Below are 19,478 nucleotides of genomic sequence, written 5' to 3'. Positions count from 1 at the left end.
CAGCATAAACTTCTGCTCTGATAGTCCGAGGGCAATCCTGTGACAAAGTTCATCGGTACTAAAGGCATTGGAAGGAAACATAAGCTAGGGGAGGGGCACACTAATTGGTAAAGAAATATGAAGAGCTCTTCTCACATCCCTCAGAGGACAGACACTACACCCAAAAATATGACTCTATATTTTAAAAGTGAAAGAAGCATGAATGCGGTTCACTTCTTTATTAGTTTCTTGTTGCTGCTAGAACAAATTATCTCAAGTATAGTGGCTTAAACAACATGCATTTATGATCTTACTATTCTGGAGTTCAGAAGTCCAAAATGGGCTTCTTCTGGAAGCTTTAGGGGAGAATCTCTTTCCATTCTTTTTCCAGCTTCTAGAGGTTTCCTGGACCCCCCTTCTATCATCAGAGTCTGAAATTACATTGTTCTGAACTTTCATCCTCACGTGCTTCTTCCTCTCCTTCCTATTACATCTCCTGCACTGACTCAGACTCCTCTGCCTTCTTTCACTTACAAGGACCCTGGTGATTACATTGGGTCCACCTGGGTCATCCAGAAAAATCTCCTATTCTCAAGGCCCTTCATTTAATCACACCTGAAAGGCCCTTTATTTCTATAAAGTAACATATTCCCAGGTTCCAGGGATTCAGATTTGGACATCTCTGTGAGGCCATTATTCCCCTTACTATATGTATTAGGCCATTCTTGCATTGCTATAAAGAAATACCTGAGACTGGCTAATTTTTAAGAAAAGAGGTTTAATTGTCTCACAGTTATGCAGCCTGTACAGGAAGCATGATACTGGCATCTGCTTACCTTCTGGGGAGGCCTCAGGTAACTTACAGTTATGGCAGAAGGCAAAGAGGGAGCAGGCAGGTTATGTGGCCAGAGCAGGAGCAAGACATGAGGACAGCAGCAACTGGACAGTGCTAAACCATTAATCTAATCACCTCTCACCAGCCCCTACACCCAACATTGGGGATTACAATTCAACATGAGATTTGGGCGGGGAAACACATCCAAAATGTATCACCATACCCTCCAACAAGTTTACTTTCTGATTACATCAGCCAAAATCAGCTTCAGTTGTTTTCAGTGAAGAACAATGATTGAAACACCAGAGTTTCAGGTGTGCTTATTGTAACCAAAGACCACCCTAGACCTACTGAGTAAGATTGTCTGAAAGTAGACAAGTGAATCTGCATTTATTGTTGGCCAGGTGATTCTGATGCATAGTAAATATATGGATCTATTATTTTAAAGTCACATTTATATAAAAATAGTTTTTACAGTCTCTTTCAAGAATGCGCTTATAATTTACATTTTCAGCTTACTGTAGGACAGTTTGGAAAGCAATGGGATTTAGTGCAAAGATCTTAGACTTTGGAACCAGACTTCAACTTGAATATCTGATGTCATCTGGTTTTAGCTCTAATCCTTGTATTAGTCTGTTTTCATGCTCCTATAAAGATACTACCTGAGACTGGGTAATTCATAAAAAAAAAGAAGTTTAATTGACCTACAGTTCTGCATGGATGGAGAGGCCTCAGGAAACTTACAATCACAGCAGAAGGTGAAGGGGAAGCAAGGAATGTCTTACTTGGTGGCAGGAGAAAGAGAATGTGAAAGAGGAAGCACTAGACACTTATTAAACAATCAGATCTCATGAAAACTTCCTCACTATCACAAGAACAGCGTGGGGGAAACCACCCCATGATCCAATTACCTCCCATCAAGGTTCTCCCTCAATACCTGGGGATTATAATTTAAGAGGAGATTTGGGTGGGGACACAGAGTCAGACCATATCAGTCCTTCTCAGCTCTTTCCATTCACAATTAAGATCAAGTCCATTTCCCTCTAACAGTATGTTTCCTCATTCATAAAATGGGCCAATATTGCCTACCCTCAGTATACTAATATAAAGGTGAAATAAGGTATTTATTCAACAAATAACAGTGCCTAAAGCATAATAGGTATACCAAAAATAGTTCTTTAACAAAATGCTGTAAAATATATATATCCATGTAAAACCATATCAACTATATAATTAACTTTATAAATTCTAGTTGATATTTTTCTTAACTTTCTTATACTATTGCATTATCTAACTGTCCTTTAGTGAGAACAGAGATCCAGAAATTATTTCAACCCCTCCTCTGTCCAGATGTCTTTTTTCTCTGCATTCTTCTACAACTTCCGGATGCAGGCTCTGTTGCCTGTTGATTTTTGCTTAGAGTCTTTGATGAAGAGGCTGTGGCATGTTAATCTCTGTAATACATTTTTCTGTGGGCTTTTTCAGCCAGTCTCTCTTTCATCTGGACCTCCTTTAGCCTTCAAAGGCACAATTCAGGGCCAAACCTGAGGTAGGTTTAAGGCCTGGAGTAAATCACATTGGGGGGCCCCTTCCTTTCTGGTTTAAAGGAGAAAGGGAGAGGTGATAAGACATAAAGAGAAGGGGTCCTTAAGCTTAAGAAGCATGAAGGCAAAAGCATCAGTATTCCAGGTGCCTGGATTCTGTGTTCTCTAACATTTGTGGGATAATTGAACACACTTGCTGTTACAGTCACTGAAATTCAGAACTGGGTAATTGTTAAATATTTTTTAAAATAAAGAATTGGGATCAGAGGCTTTCCAGTGGTATTTCTAGAAACTATCAGTAAATTTCTTACTTTTCCTTCAAACATTATTTCATAGTCAAACATATGTTATTTTCAATTCCCCAAAACTGACATACACATTTACAGTTGGCATCTGATAAGGTTATTTTTAGAAAGAGAAACTGAACTATATTAATGCTGAAAAAAAGAGCCCACCACAATTGTAATATATCCAGGAAAATAAGTGAAACATCTGGTCAACCAGCTGTATTTTGATGTATGTATATCATAAGACTAAATTTACTAATTTTTGTGAATGATTTTCGCCCTCTGCCTAAATATATTGATTATGACTCCATTTTCTTTCGAATGTGTATGTATGTAGTTAGAAATGAGTACAAATACACCCTAGCAGGTGGGTCACTACAGTGCTCTGTTGAGAGTTTAGGTAAGATTTCTATCACAGAATGTCAAGTGTACTATGAAAAATGTAGTAAGATTTTTTGTGAAATGCCTAATAATTCATTTGAATTAAACTTTGATGAGGCAAAGTCAATTTCTTTGTTCCTAAACAAAGACTTCTAAATAAATTTGTAAACAAGATGTCTAAACAAATGTGTAAAAAATCGACCTATATTCATCTCCCTTAACTATTGCCCAGTTAGAATTAACAGATGCTTTTGAGGGCAGTGTCTATAGAACTATTTATTTTATCTCACCTAATTAACATATTTCTGCCTTAGAGTGGCTAAAATACTCACAAAATAGTTCCTCTGATTTTAAACTCGGTTTCTCAGTGTCTTGCCCTGCAGGAAAATGAAGTAGAGAAGTATGTTTCTACTTCTTAAAAGGACAAGAACTACTCCTTTTTCTTTTCTTCCTAAATCATTTTTTAATTCAAAATAAAGGTATTAAGTTAATGTATGCATATATTAGAAACATAAAGATTCTTCATTGATAAGTATAAACTGGACAGTGTTTCATGCTTTGATTACTCTCTATTTACAAATAGAGAATATTTACAAAGAGAGAATGTTTTCTTTCTTTATTTTTCAGGAATATAAGAAAATCAAGATACTTAAAGATTCAAAACTAAAATTCTTCCTTCTACCTGATGTTCTGGTTTCTTTTAAAGGTATTAAGCATTAGGCACCTGCCATATGCCCAATATGGCATTATACACAATGAGAGACACAAAAAAATCTCGGACAAGTTATTTGTTCATTGAAAAAAACAGAAGAAAACAAAATTTCTTGTTTCTTAGGTGCTGACTCCTCTAGAAGTCATTCAAGTTATGAAGTATTATCATAAGGTAGTGAGGAACTTGCTCCAGACAGCATAGCGAGAAGTCACCATTCCTCTTTTCTTTAATGTGGCTCCCCCAAGGTATGTAACATCCTGCAATTTGCCATTCCCCAAGACAGGAATATGAATCCCGAGCTTCCAGGCACAAGCGGGAAGGATTCACTTTCCTAGTGAATATGAGCAGAGAGTACAATGTGAGAGGTGACTGTTGGCAAAGAAAAGAGAGGGGCCTGGCAAGTTAGAATATCCCCACTTTACATCTCATTATACTGAAAGGGGCAGACAAGGTGTGGAGAGATATTTGGAATATCCTTTCTCAGTGAAGATGGGAGAAAGGCAATATGTTTAGGGCCACTCTCATGTCAGAGGGCAGGAGTTGGAAATCATGGGTAAAGATGTGGCTGGTTTGGGGTTAATGTAGGAGATATTGGTAGCTGTACCAGACTGGTGAGAGAGAATGGGGAGTAAGGCCCTGGGTACCAGTCCTATGAGAGGGGCTCCAGAAAAAGAAGGGTCTGACAAGGATGCCAGGAAGGAGATATCTGCGTTGCATATGTTCCTTTTTTGTGTATCGACAAGGAAATATTTATTTTTATATTTTTTAAAAAGTAAGTTCAAAAATTATATATATATTATAATTTTAAAAGCTAAGTATATTCATATGCATAGAACATACTTTATTATTTTATTTTTATTTTTTATTATAGTTTAGGTTCTAGGGTACACGTGCACAACATGCAGGTTTGATACATAGGTATACGTGTGCTATGTTGGTTTACTGCATGCATCAACTCGTCATTTACATTAGGTATTTCTCCTAATGCTATCCCTCCCCCAGCCCCCCACTCCCTGACAGGCCCCGGTGTGTGATGTTCCCTGCCCTGTGTCCAAGTGTTCTCATTGTTCAATTCCCACCTATCAGTGAGAACATGAGTTGTTTGGTTTTCTGTCTTTGTGATAGTTTGCTGAAAATGATGGTTTCCAGCTTCATCCATGTCCCTACAAAGGACATGAACTCATCCTTTTATGGCTGCATAGTATTCCATGGTGTATATGTGTCCATACGTTTCTATTTCTTCTGTACTGCTGCCTTTGAGGGGGATGAGGCCATTTGAAGTTATATTTTAGCGTATAATTTCACCTTAAAATGCAAGACAGTGTTGGTATCCATGAATTAAAGAATCTACTCCATTACGAGTCTACTCTATTAGATTCCATGCCTATCTTTTTTTTTTTTTTTTTTTTTTTTTTTTTTTTTTTGAGACGGAGTCTCGCTCTGTCGCCCAGGCTGGAGTGCAGTGGCGCGATCTCGGCTCACTGCAAGCTCCGCTTCCCGGGTTCACGCCATTCTCCTGGCGCAGCCTCCCGAGTAGCTGGGACTACAGGCGCCCGCCACCACGCCCGGCTAATTTTTTGTATTTTTAGTAGAGACAGGGTTTCACCGTGGTCTCGATCTCCTGACCTCGTGATCCGCCCGCCTCGGCCTCTCAAAGTGCTGGGATTACAGGCGTTAGCCACCGCGCCCGGCCGATTCCATGCCTATCTTCCAAACAATCTTTGAGAGAGAAGTACACTCACCCATCACATTAATTTCTCAATTTTATTACAATGCAGTCTATCATTTTGACTACTTTATAAAATTTACACAGATATGCATTTACACTTTTTTGTCTGTCACAACCTCGATTTGACAGGAGAAAAAATTTGTCAACATTTTTCAAATGAAAAATAAATATAAAATGCATTGCTCTCAGAAAAGCAATGAGAAGAAAATGTGAAGGAAAGGGTGAAATATGAAAATATACTATGACCATAGTTAGCACAGAAAAAATTAAATGTTGAAAAATGTAGCATTATACTTAAGAATTGAGATCTATGTGATGAATTCTGTATTTCTAACTAGAGGAAACTGCCTTCATGCTAGCAGCAAGTAACTGGGCTTTCTGTTATTTGTTGAGCAAATTACTAGGAGTTGCAAAATAAGAGGCATGCAAAATCATCTTACAGCTGACTTGTTCTGCAAAGTTCGGTGAATGTAAGGGGTGAACGCTTTGTCTGGCAAGGAGTAACAGAGATCCAGGAGGTTAGAAAAAGTGGCTGCCACCCACTGCTGCCTATTGAATAAGTATTATAATATTGGCAGCAGCACCTGGATTTTACTCAAAGTGGGGGAGAGAAAACTGAACCCTGGCAAATCAAAGCAACAGTCATGCTGAAAATGTGAATACGCACACACACACACACACACACACACACAAACAGAGAGAGAGAGAGAGTATATAATTTTTTTCGTTTGTTTCTCTTCAGGCAAATTAAAGTATGGACTTCCCAGCTAATTACTTTTATCCTGAGTCCCAGGGAGTCGACCACCTTCACAATAATTTACAGGTTTTCTCCCTGCCAGTTCTGTTCTGTGTTTCATCCAAAAAGGCAGATACCCCATTTGTATCAAATTATGCATGACAGTTTGGGAAGTAGGTTGGGTACTTCTATGAAAGCCACAGAAAAACAAGCTATTGTGTTTCATTACCAACACCGCTTTCAGTTCCGGAGGCAAGAGCTTTTGCTGTTTTCAAAGATATTTTATCTCAATTTCGTGTGCCTAGTTGTGAAGAATTCAAAGTTTCCCTCGAAAGGTTTAAAGGGTTTGTAAAAAGTATACCTCCCAGGATGCCTTCTGTTCTTTGAATTTAGAAGAACAGAGAAAAGCAAAATATGAAACCAAACAGAGACAATGAAAAATATTAAAAAACACAACAACAGAAACAAATCATGGTATATGAAATCAACTTTAGTTATTCTGCAAATGAGAGGATTTTTCTTACTTCAGTTAGCAGTTCATTTGGAATGCAATTAACTTGCCCTGTTGGGATCTTTTATGAGTTTTATGTATGTATGTATTTATGTATGTATGTATGTATGTATGTATGTATGTATAACTTTATTAACTTTTATTTATTTCTGGGCAAAGAATATGGGCAATATCACCTACCTCAGTAGGCTAATATAAAAGTAAAATAAAGTGTTTATACAACTTATTTACAACATAAATAAGATATTTATGCTGAACTTCAACTAGTTCGGTGGGGGAGCATTCCATTCTTGGCTGACTGCTGAGGCTATGTGGTCTTATATGCAGCCTCTACCAGAGCCAGAACTTTGTCTCAAAAAGAAAATAAACTCATGCCCAATAAAGCATACCTTTGCCTCATAATCTTATAAACTTCATACAGCCTTTTTTTCAGCATTTTCATCTGTCATAGAATTAGCTGGGTCAAAAAGAAGGGCAGTTTGCACTTTAATCAAAACCAGCTGAAGATATTTTTCTGGCCCTGGGTCACACCCATAGTTGACAGCCTCCTTAGTTACTGGTTAATGTAACCAAGCTTCTCATCCAAATGTGTTGCATGTTAACTCTAAATTCAGGAGACCATTACATAACAATAAGCGGTACAGGAGCAGTGATGAGTCCTTTACTTTATAGATAGTATCCTGACACAACACAGATTCCTTGATCCGCAGAAACTTCAGAGATAGCAAACACCTCTATTTTTTCATGATGTTTAATTGCTCTGCCACTTGAATGTGTCTAAGACATCAATTTCTTCACAGTCTCAAAATACAATTAAGATAATATGGTAAATGATGAAGACTTGTACAAGGTTCTATGGATTGGATTGTGAAATGGTCAGGGTTCCTGCCAACTAAACTGTGTCTCAGAGTAAGAGAGCTGAGATGATCCTGAGACAAAATAATGAAAATATATATTCCTTCGAAATGACAGCAAAGTAGATATAGAAAAAAGAACATACTTATTTCATGCCGGGTATCAAGGTTTTACTCATTTGCAGCCTCAGCTGCAATTAAAGTCTTTATCTGATTATGTTTATTGATAGTCTTTGCTGGTCTCCGAAACCTATCTACTTCTGTACCAGCTGAGCTGGAGAGCTAGAAGGAATGTGATTCGAGTCCTGCCTTGCAAATTTTACATCTTTGATATTGGTGGTAATGTTTGTGATTCCACTAGAAATATAATCACAATTGACCTTTGCTCAGTGCAGGCATTAGGGGGACTGACCTCTTGACATTCAAAAATTTGTGTATAGATTTTGACTCCCTAAGACCTTTACTAACAGCCTACTGTTGACCAGAGGCTTTCTGATAACAAAAACAGTTGATTAAAGCATAGTTTATATATATTATATGCTGTGTTGCTACAATAAAGTAAGCTAGAAAAAAGTATTATTAACAAAATCTAAAAGAAGAGTAAACATATTTGGTATTCATTAAGTGAAAGTGGATTATCATAAAGGTCTTCATCTTTGTTGTCTTCATGTTGAGTAGGCTGATGGGAAAAGGAATTGGTCTTGCTGTGTCACATGTTGCAGAAGTGGAAGAAAATCAATGTATAATTGGATTCATACAGTTGAAACTCATGTTATCCAAGAGTCAAGTCTATTATAGTATTATTCACTTTGACTTTTAAAAAACATTCCAGAGACTTCTTTATAACATTTCATGTCGGAACAGCTTGTGGTCCAGGGGGCTAATATGGGAACCCGCCAGTTTCTAAGGACATACTTCAAACATGCATTCATGAACTGGGTAAGTGTGCATGTGATATTTTTTGACTCCCAGTAAGCCTATAATGTTATAAACAAATATGAAAATGCAGTTTGTTGCTACCCCTTATAAGTTGTATCTCTAGATCACATTGACCTTCTGTAATCTCACGAGTTAATGGAAGCCAGGAGATCCAGCATCCCCCACTGCAAAAAAAAAAAAAAAAAAAAATCACCATTTTCTCTGTATTTCCCTATCTCCTTCCTTAAGGAAGAAGATTTATAGAAACTTATCATTACCATTTGTAAAGATAAGAGTTACTTTCTCAAAGTTACCAGGCCTTTTCTGGGTTTGTAGGTACATGGAATAATTTTAAAATAGAAATTGGGTGAGAAGTCGCAAGCATCTACCATGATTGGTTATAAAAATCAAGTAGGACCTCGATGGGATGCCCATCTTGATGATATGTGCTCTACAGCCCCTATAATTAGTTAAGTGCTGTCAATTACCTCTGCAAGCCTCAACATTTAGGTTCCCATGGTGGTCTGCTGCCTCTCACGGCCCCCACACTCAACTTACCTCTGAAAGTCATGTTGGTCTTCGACCTCCTCAACTCTGGAATCTTTTTATTCTCATTATGTCAGGGAGACCATTTTGATGGCCCCATCACCTACCAGCTACTAAAATATTAAAATTTTAGAATTAAAATACAAAATTTTAGAATTAAAATACAAAAATTTTAGAAATGTTTGTTCTTTTCCTACCAATGCGTTTTAAAAGGCTTTGGTGTAGAAGGTACACTCTGGGTTCTCACTAACCATAGTTAATGGTTGAATGACTAAGCAAGAAAATTTCACTCAGTTTTTATAATCTTTCTTAGCTTGATTTCTTATTCTATGATTTACCAAATGGTATTTATCATCTCAGTGATGTCATGAGCTATGATGGAATCCATATTGTAACTGCTAAAATCAACACGTGGAATGGAGTCTTTGTTAAGTGCACTCACAGTGATGAAGTCAACTTAACTCAACTTAACCAAAACATTATATTCTCTTATCCTTCATCAAATACTCTCAGGATCTATTTTGATGTTTTCGCCAGAATTTTGCAAATCAAATGAACAAACTACACTAACATTTTATTTATTTATTTGAGACGAAGTTTCTCTCCTGTCACCCAGGCAGGAGTGCAATGGCACGATCTTGGCTCACTGCAACCTGCCCACCCAGGTTCAAGTGATTCTCCTACCTCAGCCTCCCAAGTAGCTGGGATTACAGGCCCCTGTTACCACATCCAGCTAATTTTTATATTTTTAGTAGAGATGGGGTTTCACCATGTAGGCCAGGCTTGTCTCGAACTCCTGACCTTAGGTGATCCACACTCCTCAGCCTCCCAAAGTGCTGGGATTACAGGTGTGAGCCACCGTGCTTGGCCTAACATTTTAAAAATGTAAACATTTGTTTCCAAAATAAGCTGGGAGCTTATTCTCGCTATAGAAATGGAGACAAAAGGAGTGGGAGACTGGCTGAGAGCTCATGAAGATTTGGTTCTAGATTCAGGGTGTAATTCCTTCAAGTGAGGAAGTCATAAACATTTTCAAGCAAAGCAGAAGTTCTTTGGGTGACAAAGGCGGTTTGGTGGAGATTGGGCATTGGAGCATCCCAAATGCACTACATCGTGCCTTGTAACTCTGTCTGAATATCAGGATCCCACCTCTTATCAATATCTGAAATTTTGCAGACGATATTAGGAAAGACTATGAATTTGACTCCTTTTATAATTCAGCAACACAAAGACTTGAACTTTGCATTTAGATTTTTATCACTTTTATTCTGTAGCTGCCAAGAATGAGAGATTCTTTATCATAGTCCTGGAAGATTCTTAGGGTTTAGTTACTTTACCAGGTAGTTAGAGGTTGTAGCATGGTGGGGTATTTAGCTGTTTAGACTTGTTCAAAGCAATGCTCCACAATCAGAGTTCTCAAAATTTCATGTTCTTTCTATAGCAACTATCATTTTGTTTTCTTAAGGCCAACCCTCAATAAGCACTTAATTTCAGTCTATAACCAGTGAGAACTTAGCTTTCTGTTTCATCTCCTATCTTTTCTCTAAATAATAATTATATTTTCACTTGGCAGGTAACCAATACCAGATTACCTGATTTCCCTGAGGGTGTCTTGCCTGCAACCCACTTTCTATACCCAATTTCTATACCAGTGAGGGTTTTGTAATGCAGAAATCAACAAGAGATGCTGCTAATTTTAACAAGAAAGGACTTTTTAAGGAAGTAACATAGATAGGTCACAGAATCCATTGGGAGGCTGAAGAATCAACTTCAGATAATGAGAAAGAAACTTGAGGAGCTGGATGCAAGGTAATGACTCATCCTGGTTTTCCCAGGGATCTCCCTATTTTAGCACTGAAAGTTGATACCTTGAAAAATCCCTCAGTCCTTTGCAAACTAGAACCACTGGTCACCCTCACTGGGTAGCTACAAAAATAGCTAAGGTCTGGCTAAATTGCCACTGTCACTACCACAGATGTCAGAAACTGTCTCTGATTCCACTGTGACCACTGATTCTAGAAATAATGTACCATTACCCACTTCCAAATTCTAAATGGTTACACAGAGTCTATGTTGGGCACTGGCTGCAGAGTCAAAATTTATATCCAGATCATCTCTTTTGACCTCTGGCCTCTTTCTACTAAATGCCAAAGGTCAACTGTTTTGGCTTTCTTAGCTTCTCTTGTCAGAGGCTTAGCTCTTGGCTTTCACTAGAACTCTCATGAGGATACGCAGACCAAAAAAAAAAAAAGACATTCTATTATAGGGGTAAGTAAACAGGATGAGTGAAGAAAGGTAATATGGTTTGGCTGTGTCCCCACCCAAATCTCATCTTGAATTGTAGCTCCCATAATTCCCACATGTTCTTGGAGGGACCTGGTGGGAGATAATTGAATCATGGTAAGTTAACAACAAGATGAGTGAAGGAAGGTGATATGGTTTGGCTGTGGTCCTCAGCCAAATCTCATCTGGAATTGTAGCTCACATAATTCCCACATGTTGTGGGAGGGACCTGGTGGGAGGTAATTGAATCATGGGGGCGGTTACCCCCATGCTGTTCTCATGATAGTGAATAAGTCTCATGAGATCTGATGGCTTCATAAAGGGGAGTTCCCCTGCACAAGTTCTCTCTTGCCTGCTGCCATGTAAGATATGACTTTGCTCCTCCTTTGCCTTCTGCCATGATTGTGAGGCCTCCCCAGCCATGTGGAACTGTGAGTCCATTAAACCTTTTTTTCTTTATAAATTACCCAGTCTCAGGGATGTCTTTATTAGCAGTGTGAGAACTGACTAACACAGAATGAAACCAAAAGAACACTGGAGTTATCAAAAATCATATAAGACCATAGTATATGAAAACCATCAGAATATGAGAAAGCTTATTTAGCAGTTTGATATAAAGCTATGGGGGTAGATAATACATAGATTATAGTATACTTGATGAGTGAGCATAAGGATAGACTAATTCAGCATTTACCACCTACAAATTTCCAAATGGGTCAGAGTGTGAGCTTCTCAACTGAAGCCATTGATGTGTTGGGTTCATTTATTATTTGATCATGCTATTTTCAATGGACATTGTTTAATGTTTTAAGGAAAAACAATACAAAATTGAAATTAAATTGAAAATAAAGTATCTCATGTAATTTTTCTGAAACATTGAATTTGAACTTCTGACTAGTAAGCCTTAGAGATAATTATATAAAACTGATGATCAGCTTGAAAACACCTCATTCTCAGTTCCATGGAGAATAGTCTGCACCATCTAGTCTTCTGTACATATGTTTTCTCTACATTGACATTCACTTGTTACATCGTGGTAGAGGATGGGAATTAAAAAAAATCTTTATTTTATTTTATTATTATACTTTAAGTTTTAGGGTACATGTGCACAATGTGCAGGTTTGTTACATATGTATCCATGTGCCATGTTGTTGTGCTGCACCCATTAACTCGTCATTTAGCATTAGGTATATCTCCTAATGCTGTCCCTCCCCCCTACCCCCACCCCACAACAGTCTCTGGAGTGTGATGTTCCCCTTCCTATGTCCATGTGTTCTCATTGTTCAATTCCCACCTATGAGTGAGAACATGAGGTGTTTGGTTTTTTGTCCTTGCGATAGTTTACTGAGAATTATGGTTTCCAGTTTCATCCATGTCCCTACCAAGGACATGAACTCATCATTTTTTATGGCTGCATAGTATTCCATGGTGTATATGTGCCACATTTTCTTAATCCAGTCTATCCTTGTTGGACATTTGGGTTGGTTCCACGTCTTTGCTATTGTGAATAGTGCCACAATAAACATGTGTGCATGTGTCTTTATAGCAGCATGATTTATATTCCTTTGGGTATATACCCAGTAATGGGATGGCTGGGTCAAATGGTATTTCTAGTTCTAGATGCCTGAGGAATCGCCACACTGACTTCCACAATGGTTGAACTAGTTTACAGTCCCACCAACAGTGTAAAAGTGTTCCTATTTCTCCACATCCTCTCCAGCACCTGTTGTTTCCTGACTTTTTAATGATGGCTATTCTAACTAGTGTGAGATGGTATCTCATTGTGGTTTTGATTTGCATTTCTCTGATGGCCAGTGATGATGAGCATTTTTTCATGTTTTTTGGCTGCATAAATGTCTTCTTTTGAGAAGTGTCTGTTCATGTCCTTCGCCCACTTTTTGATGGAGTTGTTTGTTTTTTTCTTGTAAATTTGTTAGAGTTCATTGTAGGTTCTGGATATTAGCCCTTTGTCAGATGAGTAGGTTGAGAAAATTTTCTCCCATTCTGTAGGTTGCCTGTTCACTCTGATGGTAGTTTCTTTTGCTGTGCAGAAGCTCTTTAGTTTAATTACATCCCATTTGTCAATTTTGGCTTTTGTTGCCATTGCTTTTGATGTTTTAGACATGAAGTCCTTGCCCATGCCTATGTCCTGAATGGTATTGCCTAGGTTTTCTTCTAGAGTTTTTATGGTTTTAGGTCTAACATGTAAGTCTTGAATCCATCTTGAATTAATTTTTATATAAGGTGTAAGGAAGGGATCCAGTTTCAACTTTCTACATATAGCTAGCCAGTTTTCCCAGCACCATTTATTAAATAGGGAATCCTTTCCCCATTGCTTGTTTTTGTCAGGTTTGTCAGAGATCAGATAGTTGTAGATATGCGGCATTATTTCTGAGGGCTCTGTTCTGTTCCATTGATCTATGTCTCTGTTGTGGTACTAGTACCATGCTGTTTTAGTTACTGTAGCCTTGTAGTATAGTTTGAAGTCAGGTAGCGTGATGCCTCCAGCTTTGTTCTTTTGGCTTAGGATTGACTTGGTGATGTGGGCTCTTTTTTGGTTCCATATGAACTTTAAAGTAGTTTTTTCCAATTCTGTGAAGAAAGTCATTGGTAGCTTGATGGGGATGGCATTGAATCTATTGTCTATGGCCATACCACCCTGAACGTGCCCTATCTCGTCTGATCTCTGGAAGCCAAGCAGGGTCAGGCCTGGTTAGTACTTGGATGGGAGACCGCCTGGGAATACCAGGTGCTGTAGGCTTGTCTAAAAAAGAATTTTAAGCAATCAAAAACCTTTCTAGTTTCCCTTAACTTCTAATTAGCTTTTGTGGAATTGTTAAGGTACTGGTCAGGCTGGATAAATGATGAGTTCTAAGAAATAGCCTCCCTCATTGTTTATCTCTTACCTGATAAACTGAAAACTAATAGTGACTTTGAAATCATCTTCAAAAACTCAGACAACAACCTTTATGGTTTAATCTCCACATACTGCATTCTTAAGACTTTTAAAATGCCATCAACTTCAAGAGAAATTATTGTGAATATAACTTAGCAAAAAAGTGGCATGCATAGTTGTAATAAAAATATGTATATCTATATGTCAGTCTTTAGAATACAAAATTGAGCATTTTGTAAAAATTACATTGAGACACAGTGTAACATTTGTTCTGTTTTAACAAAATAAGCTGCAAGGATGAAATCAGAAGCAATATTATTGGAACAAAGATGACCCGATGACTTTTAATCTTAGGCCTTTTTACTTGGTGAATTTTGTAATGAGAGACTGATAACCCCAGCTCGACATTTTCAACCATAGAGTCCAGATGAGTAAAAGATAGGTCTGCAATCTTTTCAAACGCGTATGTAGATGTTTAATAGATCTTTTAGTTGCCACAGTCACTGTGTTCTCTGTTGCTGACCTCCAGCTTGCATCTGAAAGATGTAGGTGAGATTTTGTTATAAACTGGCTCCAACCTTTGTCTGGGAGGAACAAAGGTGTTTATAAATAGCTGTTCTTTTGATGCCTCCTGCACTGAGATCCAGAAGGATGTGCATTTATTATGACACTCATTTTGTGCATTATTAAATGAAATAGTAGAGAGAAGTGTATGACATCACTTACATGGCAAAGCCATTAATCAGCCAATGGCAGAGGCCACATTTCCTCTTCATCAAATTCTGACAGCTTTAGTGTCTATAATGTCACTGTCTATTTTGAAAGAGTTGCACCTATTCAGGCTGAATTAAAAGTCACCAATAGCAAAGTGTAGCCTATCAACGGGTAAACATTCATCATTAATCAACCAATTAATGTGTCATACTTCTGTGGACGCGTCAGCTCTCACTTGAATATTTTTCTTTGTTTTAACCAAGAACTCAACACAGCTCCTTGATGTGGTAAAACTACTAAAGAAGAAGGCAACACAATTGTATGCTGAATGGCTTTTTCTTTATTAATCCTAAGAGCAGTTATTGAATTAGTTTTAAACATTTGATATGAGATTGAGTGAATGTTTACTAGACTTGATCTTTTAGGCCAATCTTCCTGGCTTATCTGGTTTTCTGGGAGAATACAAATCCATTGTATTTTACATAAATGTGAAAAATCTGTTTTACAGCAATTACATTGTCAGCAGTTACCAAAAATGTAAAATATAGGCATGAAGAATAATAATGTTTATGGTCCATTTTATTTTAGCAGGCTTAGCCCAAGAATCAAGTAAAGTATACAGAAGATGAGAATTTGATCATGAGGAGAGTTTATTTCTTGAAATCAGAATGAAATACATAGATTAATTTTCTTTCCATGAATTTATATTTCGATGTTTTACTTTCAATGATATTTTCTTCTTGGGACATCTTGGAGATATTCTATCAAAATATTAAAATTACTCTTCCTCAAACATTAAAATTGTTATCAACATTTTTCTTTTTTGAGATGGAGTCTTGCTCTGCTGCCCAGGCTGGACTGCAGTGACTTGATCTTGGTTCACTGCAACCTCTGCCTCCCGGGTTCAAGCAATTCCCCTGCCTCAGCCTCCTGAGTAGCTGGGACCACAAGCATCTGCCACCACGCCTGACTAATTTTGTATTTTTAGTAGAGATGGGGTTTTACCATGTTGGTCAGGCTGATCTTGAACTCCTGACCTTGTAATCCGCCCACCTCGGCCTCCCAAAGTGCTGGGATTACAGGCGTGAGCCACCATACCCTGCTACCTTTCTTATTTTACATAAAGGATCCAAGGAATTATGTGTTTCCTAAATACTAATGTAATATTTAGTCACTTACTTTAAAGGAGTTTGCTGTATTCTAGTCTCCTGGTATATATATACACACACCAGGGTATAATGTTTAACATTGATGTAAATGTTTAACATGTTTGGCAAGCAAAGAACCAGCTCTTTCATTTGATTAAGATAGATATCTGTACATACCTTAAATGTGTGTTTTGAGGCATATGGAAGAAGAAAAGAGGTGATGAGTTGCAAATCAAGATAGTATTGAAAATGGTATGTCCACAGTGCTAGATGTCAAGCATCTATCTATATATAATTATATATATTTTTATATATATATATAAATTTGATGCAAAAATAATTGTGGTTTTTGCCATTAAAAGTAATCTTAATTTTTAACCTGTCACCTGTTTTATTCTTCCATATGCCCCAAAACACACATTTAAGATATGTACAGAAATCCATCTTAATAAAATGAAAGGGCTGGTTCTTTGTTTGCCAAACATGCTAATATACTTTGTATATGTGGATGGGAGTGCAGGCAGACTCTAGGAGCTGGAGAATGGTTTCAGATTGAGAGTCAACAAGAAAATGAGAACCCTAGTCTTACATCCACAAGGAAATGAATTCTGCCAATGATACTGAGATTGGAAGGGGACTCAGATAACATTGCAGTTTTGGCCAACAATTCAATTTCAACCTGGTAAGACTGTACAGAGGACCCAACTAACTAGTTTCTGGACTTTTGACCCCCAGAAAAAGTAACATCTGAAATTTGTGTTGTTTTATGCTGCTAAGTCTATGCTAATTTGCTATGTAGCAACAAAAAGCAAATAGAAAATATATAATCCTTCCTATATCTCATAAGCATTTTATTACTCATGAGAACATGGTTGGCCTATCCACTGAACAGCAGGACAAATGCAGTAATAATTAGTCATTGCTGATGTTTGACTGATTGTGTTATGTAAACACCATAGCTGTACATGTATTTGCTATTATGTTGTTATGGATATACAGTGAAATCTATTTTATTTAACAGCTTGTTACTTTGACTTGTAAGCTTTAAATATTTTGACATATGGTATATAGGCTTCCACTTGTACTCTAGCTCAGGGTATAGGAAATGTTGGTGATGGGCATGGTCAACTTCCTGTTCTAATATTCAAAGTATTTCTACTGTTTCCAGTATCGAGTTAGCATCTCCGTTCTCTGTGCTTTCTCCAAACACCATCTGCATACCCCGGAATCATCTAAATCATGTCAAATTATCATTTATTTATTAGTGAGTTTCTCCTTCTACTAGATGAGCTTATCTCAGTATCTTTAATCAATAGTAACAAGCACAGTACTTGACATCTAGCACTGTGGACATACCATTTTCAATACTATCTTGATTTGCAGCTCATCACCTCTTTTCTTCTTCCATATGCCTCAAACACACATTTAAGATATGTACAGATATCTATCTTAATAAAATGAAAGAGCTGGTTCTTTGTTTGCCAAACACGTTAAACATTTACATCAACCAGTCCAAACCATAAGTTGTTGTTGCATTGAAATCTGATCCTTCGGGAAATATTAATGAAAGTGATTTCTATTCCTTGCAAGGCAATTGATTATTAAGTGTTTAGCAAGCTTAATCTAATTTCCATAAAACTAAAATTGAGGCCTTATAGTCCCAAGTAATGTAGACCAAGAATCAACATTTAAAAAGCAGAGAAAAATAAATATCATTTGGAAGAGTAATGGAAAATATTTTTTTTTTCTCAGAGAAATTTGTGTGTGACATTTGCACATGAAGAATCTCAAATGAACTTGACAAATGTTTTAATATTGTTAGTGTCCACATAAATGCTTCCAGTAATTATTTGTCTTGAGCTAAAATTTTTCATAACTATTACTTGACATTTTATTCTTGTTAATAATAATAGCCATTTATTATAGTAAAATGTTGACAATAAAACCAAAGGCATAATGAAGAAAATAAAGATCATTCATGCTAACAGGACTTCATAGTAGCTTTGAACAAGGGTAAAAGAGTTTGTCTACCTGCATCTAACACCATGACCTCAAACAATCAACTTAAACTCTCTTTCTCTTTGTTTCATCAACATTTGACAACAATATTCACATAACTGTATTATTGTAAAGATTTAAAGGTTAATGAATTTAGAACGGAGCCTGGCATATAATAATTACTTAGTAGGTTTTAAATATGTTGGTGGTGGTGATGATGATGATGATGATGTTGGCAGTTGAAAGACGATTACTTTTCTAGAATTTAAATCAATAAATGCTACTACTATTATTACTTGTATTGTTGTTATCAACAATTTCACTGGATTAATCCTAGAGCAATTAAAGATATAATTTCAATAAAAATTATATCATAAACTGTATAAACTATATGTTCTGATCTTTTTCTGTTATGAAACATTCTTTAAAATGCACATTATCTTATAAATAGAAAACATTTTAATTTTCTTTTAATCTAGTTTAATTTTTTGGATGTTTAGTCATTACTATCTAGGAATGAATAATACATAGGAATCAGTTTCTACATCAGAACTTTGAAAGTATCATCAAATAGTAATTATTTGATAACAATTCCATATTGAGAGTTGGTTCTGATTCAAAACTCAACCCGGTTATTTATATCTTCCCCACCCCGTCGTTTTCAGAATTTTTACTGAACACTACAATGACTGTATAAAAAGAAAAATTGATTGATAGCAGAGTTGGAAACTAGCAAAAGATGACATCTCTAAGCCTGAAAGCCAGAAGGAATGTTGGGAATATATTGTTTAGAGGATAACTTTGCAGAAAGGTCAGGAAACATGCAAGCTACAACATGAGAAGAAATCTGTTCCAGAGCTCAGAGTGGGTGGGAAGGACAAAGTGGGAGCTGCCAGGGCAGAAGGGAAAGCTGGTGAATAGTCTATAATGGAAATTCTGGCTACAATTAAATCACTTGAAGACATTTTTATTAACATAATCATTCTGAGAGCTCACCCCAGAGGAATTAAATCAGAATCTTGGTCGGGAAGAGGGGTGAGGTTGGGAGTAGCCCACACATTGCCTTTTTGTAAAAACTTTCCAGATGATTTTATGTGTGTAAAAATGGTTGTGAATCATTGGTCTAGGAAGCAAATATAAAATATGCTTGTGTTTCCTGGAAAGTACAAGGTTGCCACAATGGAAAGAATTGCTGTTACCCTTGTTCTCAGTATCTACAGGTATGAGTGGTAAGCTAAGTAAACTGAAGGTACTTCTACAATGAGATTGACAACTAGTATGAGCATGACTGTGAGGGAAGATGAGGCAGGGTTGGGCAGTGACCCAGCAAGTATTTGTTATAAAATATGAAGCTTTTGTAGGAAATTCTTGAGGAGAAAAAAAAAGATGACAAATAGTCAAATATAC

The 19,478-nt window shown here is 37.0% G+C and overlaps 1 long non-coding RNA gene and 1 pseudogene across 1 annotated transcript in view; both read left to right on the top strand.

Moving 5' to 3' along the window:
• Positions 1-19,478, top strand: part of LOC129487575 (uncharacterized) — an 88,455-nt gene that overhangs the window by 52,002 nt on the left and 16,975 nt on the right. The window contains exons 8-12 of the long non-coding RNA XR_010122339.1: positions 3,654-3,732; positions 3,862-3,983; positions 8,401-8,507; positions 10,606-10,841; positions 18,737-18,882. This is a non-coding gene — a long non-coding RNA (uncharacterized lncRNA). The remainder of the gene's footprint in view (positions 1-3,653; positions 3,733-3,861; positions 3,984-8,400; positions 8,508-10,605; positions 10,842-18,736; positions 18,883-19,478) is intronic.
• LOC129488900 (uncharacterized) lies at positions 13,957-14,076 on the top strand (annotated as a pseudogene).

The sequence above is a fragment of the Symphalangus syndactylus genome, chromosome 8, assembly GCF_028878055.3.
Source record: "Symphalangus syndactylus isolate Jambi chromosome 8, NHGRI_mSymSyn1-v2.1_pri, whole genome shotgun sequence".
Lineage (NCBI taxonomy): Eukaryota > Metazoa > Chordata > Mammalia > Primates > Hylobatidae > Symphalangus > Symphalangus syndactylus.
This window is presented reverse-complemented; position numbering and strand designations above follow the sequence as displayed.